Source organism: Aptenodytes forsteri, unplaced genomic scaffold (genome assembly GCF_000699145.1).
Source record: "Aptenodytes forsteri isolate BGI_AS27 unplaced genomic scaffold, ASM69914v1 Scaffold172, whole genome shotgun sequence".
NCBI lineage: Eukaryota > Metazoa > Chordata > Aves > Sphenisciformes > Spheniscidae > Aptenodytes > Aptenodytes forsteri.
Window position 1 is genome coordinate 258,523 of NW_008795018.1, and position 10,321 is coordinate 268,843.

Below are 10,321 nucleotides of genomic sequence, written 5' to 3' on the forward strand. Positions count from 1 at the left end.
TCTCAAAATACCAATATACAATCAATTGTAAAACAAACAGCTCTGTAAGGATCCAATATATCTACATATGAGAGTCAGACCTTGTCACGAAGGGGTGATTTCGATCGCTTAAAGAACCACTGTCAAAGGTATTAGCAAAAATGGTTATAATATGATGCTGTAAAAGTGCAACTTATCAAAGTTTGATGGCAAGGTTCATTCTATTACTGTATGGCACAATCATTTGAACAATGAGTCAAAACTACCAAGACACAAATCAAAGTTACCAAGTCACAAATCAAAGTTACCAAGGTACATATTAAAGTTAACAAGACAAAATCAAAGTTACCAAGTCACAAATCAAAGTTACAATACTACAAGGTTATGCACGATATCGGTTGCTTACCAAAGATCTGTCGTTGGTAAAAGGTCTCTCTGCCTCGAGGAGCAACCTCAAGAGGCATCCCAGCGCAAGGGGAGATCACCACCATGCAGCCACACTGCCTAGCAGGGAGAGCTCAAAGAAGGCTCACTTAGGCTGTCATATTTATGGAATAAAGTGGATGGCTTGTAGTCAAATTACATGCGATGGGAAAGGTATACATATATGTGGGTTTCACCCAAAACTTTCTTTGTTCTTTGATAAATGAGTCTTGGAAAAGCCACCCGCTCTTCATGTGTTAATCACATGATCGGTGTTCCAAGTTCATATGCATCCATGATCACTGTGTCACTCTGCTCCTTTGTGGGTTTTCAGAGAACAGATCGAAACCAGAGGAGTTCTTGGCCCGTTAGTGGCTCAGGCCTTTACCTCCTTTGGAGCCTGTACCAAACTACCGCTAGTTTGGTTAAGGGGTCGAGTGCATCCGTCACAGACCTTAGTCTCCAGAGAAGTTGGTATCCTTCTCGACTGCCCTCAATAGAGAATCCAACATCTCAGTTCAGCAAGGAAAATCAAGAGAGTGGGCTGAGAGAACTGTGAAAGAAACTCATGAAGCTCTTCCAGGGCCACAGAGCAACTCAGAAATATCTTCATGGCACAATGTTCTCTGAAGTCCTCAGCTCTCTTCTGAAGGACTGAGCTGGAGCTAGTCTATGGACTGCCCAGCAGCCCAGCTCAGCAACGTGCACTGAGCCACTTGTCCTGCTTAAAATAAACACAGAGTGGCTCAGCAGCCTTGAGACAAAGACTAGAGGCTTGCAGGTCTGTGTCTTCCCTCCTCCACATCAAGCAGAGGCTAGTATATAAAGAGTCTCTGCTTGGAAAGGGATCTCAGGACCTGAAACTTAATGCCCAGTGCTCCCTTCCACAGGAGCAGTCAGGCCACGGGAACAGCACGGCACAGCGTCCAGCTTCTCTCGCACTGCAATGTCTTTCAGGTGATCTCCAAACCCATCTATGTCTACAAGGAGCCAGTCACAGAGATACAACAGAAGCCTTTGCTTACCTAGCTCAGAGAGATGTAGGTTCTGCAAAGGATGAGGCCCTAGTTTACACTCCCAAAGGTACAGGTTAGTGTGTGAGCAGAGTGCCTGTGTTCCCATTACAGGGAGTGGAAAAGCAAGTCACTAACCTAGGCTGAGAGAGTCTATAGGCTGTTCAGCTACCCAGATGTAGATGCCTACTTTAGGGAGAGGTACACACTCCTGTATCCAGTCAGCTTAGTAGCTCCCCAGACTCCACTCACCAGGAGTATGATAGCAGCTTAGTCATTCTCATTGCAGACACCTACAAGTTCATTTGTGTGGGATTTAGCTTAGGCTAACGTGGACCATATCTGCCTTCCAGAGCCAAGGTGGAAATTTGAGACCCAGGATTCCCACTTAATTCTCTAGTCTATAAAAATACTAATTTCATCCATAGCCAAGAAGTGCTTTGAGGTTCTTGTAGCTTTTGGCCTATGAGCCTTGATGACTTTTCAATCACTTCTTTATCTTATACAGTATCAGCCTGAGTTGTGCATGAATGTACTTGGGCTCTAACATGCAAAAGTTTTCAGAATCTTGTAAAAGCTTTCATTTGGAAGTGGAATTTATGCAAGTGTGTGTTAATGATTTGGCATCTTCAAGGGGTTATTTTGAGTGCTATGTTTAACTTCATTACCATTAAATTATTCCAAAGAGATGCTGGCAGCTTGTGGTCTAATGCTTTGAACCAATTTAAAAATTCATATGTAGAGTTTGTGATAGTCCACAGTCAAGAGGACATTTCAACAATGGGAACCAATTAAGCAGCTTTTGGGAGATCAAGAGGTGTTTGCCTCCGTTACACAATGTTGATCCTTTCCTATATTTTTTCTGCATAGAGTGAATTGGCAATCAGAACTTGAACAGGTGGAAATCCATCACAAATACCTAAATCATTTGGTAAAACACAATCCACACAGTCTTTATTTTGCAAGTAATTATTGCCACATGCATGTAGTAAAGCTGTAAAGCTTCTAGAAATCGAGTTCCATTTGAACAGTCAATCCCAGATGGTTTCCACTCCTAAAGAAGACCATAATAGAAAACAGAATCTTGAGAGAAACATCCATCTCCAATAATTTGGCTGTGCCCTGTACGGTCAGCATGCAGCTAGCCCAAATCTCAGGATTGTATTCTTTTTCCCTTATAGAAGTAATGCAAAAGGACAAAATTAGGGAATGATGGGCTTTCTTAATCCTTTACATTATCCTAACACTGGCTGTAGGGACTACTGGTGCTAGGAGTTTCTAACTGAGGAAAATTTGGGGAATACAGCTATTCCACACAAACTGCCCCACTAAATGTTGTTCATCCTTAGCCAATGCTGCACTCAATCACTGCAAGGGAAAAGGAAATACAAACAACTTAATGTAGTTAGATTCACCCATAGGTTAATGCGGTCAGAGTAAAGTCTTTTAGCTACTGACCAAGAGATCAATGACTCATTACAATCAATGACCACTGAGAATATATTTGCTTCACGCTATGATGCTTTAAAAAATGGGGGTAAAGGAAACATCTTTGAAGGCGAAATCCTTGCCTTGTGAGGTGTTTTCTTAATCAGAAGAAACCTTGGTTTTGTAAACATGATTTTTGGGGGTTAAGGGAAATGTAAAGGCCAATTCTGATACTTACATGAGCATTTATTTTCCTGTCATACATTCCCACACCTCCCGAGGTCGTGCTAAGCACTTTAAAGTTACTGTGGGATAGGGGACAATTGGTATTACCACCATAAAAGCTTCCCCTCAGTCCTTCCCAGCATGAATCAGAAGTATAAATTGCTGTGCCTAAGTGGGAGAAGTAAGAAATAGACTGTTCCCACTGGAAAGATAAGTGGCTGGAAATGAGCCCAAAAATTTGTGTTCAGGAGTCTCAAAGCTGGAATACTGCTAGAGTAGATTACCAGGGAAACCAGCAATGTGTAGGAACCAGAGCCTAAACATCTGACTCTGTTTGCCTGGCATATATTTTGGAAATGCAGTGTGCATAAAGAGCTTGGATTTACTTCACTGCACATCTCAATAAAGAGATATTTTCTATTAAATTTCTGTAGAACATAATTTCTCACTGGTTCAGTCTTTGATTTCTTAGAAGTAGTGTGCTCCTGTGTACATCCAATGACCCTGAGCTATAACAAACAGCATCTTCTTTTTGCCTACCTGAATGCACTGGTATGGTGAAAGAGGGAGGAAGAAGGAATCTGTGCTAATTTAACTCCTTATTCTCAGTGACACAGCACCCTCCTCATGTCTTCCTCTGCCCAGTGCTGGAGGTGGAACACCCACCCACTCTATATTTCCTCTTTTGAAAAATATTGCTTATGCGCCAGCCTTTTTCCAACAGGCAATTATAGCAACAGTCCCCCCTTGCCATCTCCCCCTCTCCATCCTTCCACTCTCTGAAAAAAGAAAGAATCTTGCTACTTATATATGTATTTTCTAAATCGCTGCTACATCTTCTGGGTTTTGAGTCTTCAGCTGGCCCTGAACTCCACCTTCAAAGGTTTTTTTCCCCTACACTTACAAGAACTGGAAATATATTTCAGAGAATTGTCTTAAAAAACACCAAGGACCCTCAAGATGACCAAGCCCAAACACATGCACACATGCATACATATGCACGCATACAGCTTCTCTGCAAGGTCTACTACGAATGCAGAATTTGCCCTAATTCTGAGAAACTCACTTCTAATCCTCCTCCACACTCACACATACTCTAATGCACTCCCTCTTGTACAAATTCACCCTCTCCCACGCTGACATATATATATTCTCTCTCTCCTTCACCACTCTCTTTGTCTCTGAGCTAAATTACTCTACTGTGGAAATTGCCATCAGCAATTTTCATCCTTTGCTGCTCTTTCAAGGAGTTTATGCAGTGGTGCAGTCATGATGTTCAATTATATCCTTGATATCTTTTGAGATATTTTCCAACTATTTTCACCCATGTGTTACAGGACAGCAATGTTTCTCAAGACACTTCCATGGACTTAGGGCACAGACTGGACTGGATGAGGTTGAACTTTCATGTTGACTACTTACTCAGGCTCAAACGGATGTTTTGGGGATGACATAGTTCCCATTATAAGGTCTCTGCCCAGCTACCAAGCACCCGCATGTTAACTCATATGTGGTGCATGCTTGCATTTTGTGGGAAGAAGGTTAGTTCAGAGGCTGAAGCAGTGTCCTAGGAATTGGAGGCAGTCTCAGATCCTGGTGTTATCACTAAGGGAATAGATGTCCTTCTGGGGTTTTTGCTGAAGTGTGCAGCACCACCCAGCTGCTTGTTCCCATCCTCACAGCTCGTGGTGAATGGTGTGATGAATGGGGTGAACGCTCTGAGGCTGTTTCAGTGTACAGTCAGCCAGGTTGTCTTAGGTCCAGACATACCCCATGAGGACACTGCATTATTCCCAGGTCAGAGATGTGAGATGCTGTGACCCATTTTCCTTAAAAGCAAGCTTGAAAGGAAGTGAGAAGGTCCCAGCTAAATTCATGGCTTGAGCTCTTGACCCCTTATGAATTTCCCAGGTGGCCATGAGAAAAGTCTTCTAACTTTCCTGCACTTCAGTTTCTCAGTTATAACAAAACAGCACTTTCTACCACACTTAGTAGAAATTTTGAGGATAAACACATTAAAGACTCTGGGCACTATCACGCTAGAGTAACGAAAGACACAAGTGCCCAAGAAATTTTTTGCTTTCCATATGTGAGAATAAAAAAGCAACTAAAACAGGTTAAGATGCTTACATTTGGGATGGATGGGGGAGTGTTATAAGGCTTGCTTATTACTTGTCTGCAGAGCTCTGAGATGCTGTAGAACCAGTTGGTGTTAAAATTACACTGTGATCTACACAGTTTGATGAGCTGAACCAGCCCTGGCAGATTAATTTTTTTTTTTTTTCATGTTAAAGCCAGTCCTTCAGATTTATTCTTCGTGAATCACAAAATATAAACAAGTGCATGTATATAACCAGGCTTCAGGAAGAAAAAGTGCTGTGGTTTGACAAAGTAGATGAATCTTTATTTCGCATTAAAATGGTGGGTCCTTCATATTGATTGTTCCCAGGCAATACCTTTGGCGGTTATGTCTAAGAAGCTGGGCCTAAGCACTCATTTGCTGAAGGAAGAAAAGTAGGGATAACTCATTTCTCACCTAAGGGCGTGTCAAAGAAGTGGGAATTTAGGAAAACTATAGCTTCTTGAAAAATCTAGATTAATAACTAGTGATCTCCTTGAAAAAAGTTTTTGCTGACAATATCTGTCCCTCCCCGCCCCCCATGAAAACTTGTGCTGCCAAGAACAGCTTTCTGTTCATGAGAAATGCTGATTTTGTGGGAAGTGAAGGGAACCTTTACTCAGCTGTTCTGATCTTTTAAGTAAATATTTATTTATTTTCTGTATGAAGTTATAAAGTTTCTTGGGAATACAGATAATGTAGCAGGAGGAAAAGTAATTACTGTAATTTTGCCTGTGCTTCTGGAAAATAATCCGTCTGATAAGCACCCCATTTACATTTTGTGAATTGCACAGCTCAGCATATGAGCATCTTAAGTAGATGCATGCAGTCCCTATTTTTCGACTACTATCATTCTTATGCTAACAGCAGTACTTGTCCTGGCCTTTTCGCTTTTCAAAGACCATGTGATTGAGATGTCATTGACATTAAGCGTGCCTTGCATCCATTTCTTGAGGAACAGCATGGTCGTCGCCCAGAGGCGCTCCCTGAAGGTTAGAAATGCTTTGGAACAGGAAAGAAGAACCACAGCCCACAAGGGCAGTCAGACACCGAGCAGTTGCCCCTTCTTTTCAGCATAGCTTGCAAAGACCCAAAGTAGGTCCAAACCCCTCCCCACTCTGGGAAAGGGATGGTACAAGCATCCAACCAGCTCTCTTCCTTCGTCTTCCTAGAGGTTTATTTTCTAGCAGAGGAAAATATCTGTCCCTCTGATTTTCTGGGGATAAATGGCAAGAATCTGAAAGAAAACCTCATTAATTCCCTGTGCTAGAGATGACATCAAATAAGACATTCTTTAGGAAGTGAAGTGACAGACTGCGGGGGAGAAGGGAATGAGAACTGACCTAGCAACCATGCCTGCCAGGTAGCCTGAGGACAGTCAGTTCCTATCAACATGAAGGAGGACTGAAGGCACTCAGCACCTTGCACGATTAAGCCCAAAATGAAAGCAGCTTTTCTCATCAAAATTGCACTGCCTTCCTACTTCCCAAAAAGCACGTTAATTTGTAAGAATTTGCTATCCTTGGCAGTTGTTTCCAGCTGAGCTCTTTTGACCTCCCTTCCCATCATTTGATGGCAGAGCGATACATGCATGCACACCAGCTAAGAGCTTCAGGACTCTTCAAAGGCAGCCCACGGCTGCTTCCATTGCCCACACCACCTTTTTTTCCTGAGGAAAGTGCTATTTGGGCCAGTATGATGCAGAGAAAGGTGGGTACCTTGTCACAGCAAGAGGGGAGGCAGGAGGCAGGCCTCCTTCCCCACCTCAGGGTGGCCACGGTGGCACCCTGATCAGGGAGGCCATGCAGTGGGTGGAGGGAACGGAGGAACAGTATTATCCCACCTTGGCTCAGCATCAGCTATTCTGTGGGAGAGCATTTCCAAGCAAAGGGAAAGGGCCAAGCAGGAGCATCTCCATCACAGCTCGCTGCTTCACTTAAGTGTGGGTTCAGGGTTTGCAGGGATATCTGTGTCACACACTGTCCAAGCATGTGAATGACAAAGGCAGGATGCCATCTGCTTGGAAGGGTCTGAGGGCTCCTCTCTTCCTCCCTCTCTCCTCCCTGTCCCTTTCCTACCAAGCCTCAACCCTCATGGCTGCTGAGCTGTGGCTTCTCATGTAGGTAGCTAGCAGGACAGTTGTTTATTACGTTTTTCATTTTTGTGCAGGAATCTGTAACTCTCAAACAGTGTTCATGTGACATAGAGCAATACATTTTTTCCACTGAATACTTTCTGCCTAAAAACACTTTCTATCCTCTGCAGAGGAACACACAAAATATTTCTAAGCCATCAGGCTTGTTACACAGATTTTTCCTCACTGCCTATATGCCAAAGCATTTCACAGTGGTAAAAATTATGAGGCTGCGTACAGTGAAATGTAAGGAAAGCTGTTGCAGAATGACACCGCACAGCATGAGTGGGAGAGGGAAGGAGGAGTCAGTCATGAGACCAACAACTGAAGGAGAAATACATTAAGAGTCATAAAACAAACTGCCATTCAAAACTCCCTTTCCACAGCAAGGCCATTACCACCGTTTCTGACAGCTTCACAAAATGAGGATAATTTGGGAATGGTCCTGAGGATACATTTCTGCTCCTGTCCTGTATGCCACAGGACATGTCAGACCTCTTCCATAGCCACACTCTGAAATCCAGCAAAGCACTGGAATGGGGCATTCATAAAGATAATGAGAACAGCTGTAGACAGAGCAAATGGATGAAAAAAGAACAGGGATATAAAGTTTGACTTCCAAAGCAAAGCCCTTTTCTTACTGGGACCCCACTGGAAGCCCACGGCCTGGTGCCTCCTTGCCTGTAGCTGTGGGATACACATGTACCATTATCAGAGACTGGGTAGGCAGGACCACTGGCTCAGTTTGGTGGGACACCTGCCCTATGAGCTCTCTGTGTTTATGAATTCAGGAGCCCCTAAGTGGATGTGCAAGTTTCCAAGGGTTCTCGCCTACCTTGGATGGGGTGTAAAAAGATGAAGTTACAACTGGATGAGCTGCGTGGCATGGCACTGAGACAGCATGGAGCATCCTTGCATATATAGAGGGTGGTGAGCCCTAAAGGAAGAATGCAAACTGGCCAGTAAAAACGCTAACATGTGGTGGGAAGCACACATACCCCAGCCTATGCTTTTTATTGTCTACTTGCAGATACAGAGGAAAATGTAGTTGGCTCAGGGACCCCACCTTTTAACAACATCTAGCTGCTTCAAAGTATATGAAGAAAATAGTGGTCAGAAAATGGTATTGTGTTAACACGTATCTGGTGCTTTCCTCCCAAAGAGCTCCCACTTGCTACTGCCAGTGTTGCAGCACAATATGACTCTGTAAAAACACTTTTTGTGGTTTTGGATTTTTGTCTTCATTGTACTTGCATGTAAAGAAACACATACCCAAAGTACTGATTGCTTAGTATGAAGAAACTGTCAGTGCAAAATATAAAATATATGTGCCATTAAGTGTTTTCAAAACAAAAGGAGCCTGCATTTGTATAATGACCTCTAACCTTAGTTTTAAAACAGCTCTTGAGACACTGAGCAAACAAAATATTATATTTATCTGTCATCAAAGCTCACTTCTTTTTCTAAATTTCACAATGAAGCTCTACTCTGCTGTGCTCAGCAAAAAGAAAAACACCAAAAGGAAAACTCTTTGTAATAAAGGTTAGATAATCTTCTTTCTTCTTTAGAAAATGTGTCTTCAGAAAAAGATTTTTTTCTTTCTTGCTTCACACTGCTTACTTTTTACATCCCCTCCTCTGCTTCCCACACACCCTCCCTACTTGTTGCTGGTTTTGTGGACTAGCCACCTTACTTGGCTTATAAACAATTACATGCTCTTGCACAAAAGTGCTGTGGATGCCAGCAGTGCTATGAAAATAATACTTTGTTTAATGCCTCATCAGTAGCTATGCCAGATACAACTAGAATTCAAAAATTGAATGGATACTGGAGGTGAATATACAAACTACAGTAGCACCTAGGAAAAAATGATGACTTTTACAGAGCTCCACTTCGGATCAGTGGATGCAATGGGTGTGCTTCCCCATGTACACAATTAACACATCCCTCCACGGATGTGATGTGTTTGAACAGACACTTACACAGCTCTTGTACCTTACACCAGGTCTGATGCTTGCTTGTGCAATCACTGCCTCTGACTGTGCACAGTGTAAAGATGAGGAAGGGAGAAACTAGATCACTGAATCCAGTGGTACTTTTGAATACTTTCTTACCCTCTCTCTGTGCCATATACCAGAAATGTTTTAGGAATGTCTTTCCCTCCCCATATATAACTGTAAGGTATTCCTGAGCAATCAAGATCCTTACACATCTGCTGGCTCAGTATCCAGACTCATCCATTTCTCTGACACATTAAAATATAAAATCACTTGGATCTTGAAGCAGATAACACACAAATTCAGATGCTGTATCCAATCAGCTTTGATGCCGCTGCTGAAGCTGTCAGCAAGATGGTAATTTACTTGATTTTAAGTGTGCAAAATGTTAGAAGCTGTTTGTGCTTGCATTGGTATCAAAGCAGATGGGGCCTCTTGCTTCCTATGAACAGTATTTAGCCCGCCTCATCACATGCACACCAACCACTCCAGTGCATATTGCTAGGGCTTGCTATTGCTGGTTAACCAAAGCTAATTTCACAAACTTCTTTGTGCATCACCACAATCAAGCACTTCACAGATGCACACTATGTGTAACAGAACTGCAGCCTACACGGAGAATCCCCATCACACATGATGGGTCAAACAGGACTTCCCAGTAGGCCCATGCAAAGCAGAGAGATGCCAATGTGTTGTGCAGATAACAAATGCAAACAAGAGAGGCAGGTCTTTCCTCAAGTGGTGGAAGCTGTTTCCTGTTCTTGTTTCAAGGGTCATTGCTGTGTTTTAAGCAAAGAGTCTTTGGAGCAGAGAACAAAATCCAAGGCTTCCCATCTCTTTCCTTGACAGGGACATATTCTGTGGCACATTTCAAAGACATGCAAAAGCTGGGCTTGAGTCCCCTTGAGCTAAACACAAAAAACATTGCCACCAAGGATGGGGAAACGGCTGAGGTACTTAATGCCTTCTTTGCCTCAGTCTTTAATAGTCAGACCAGTTATCC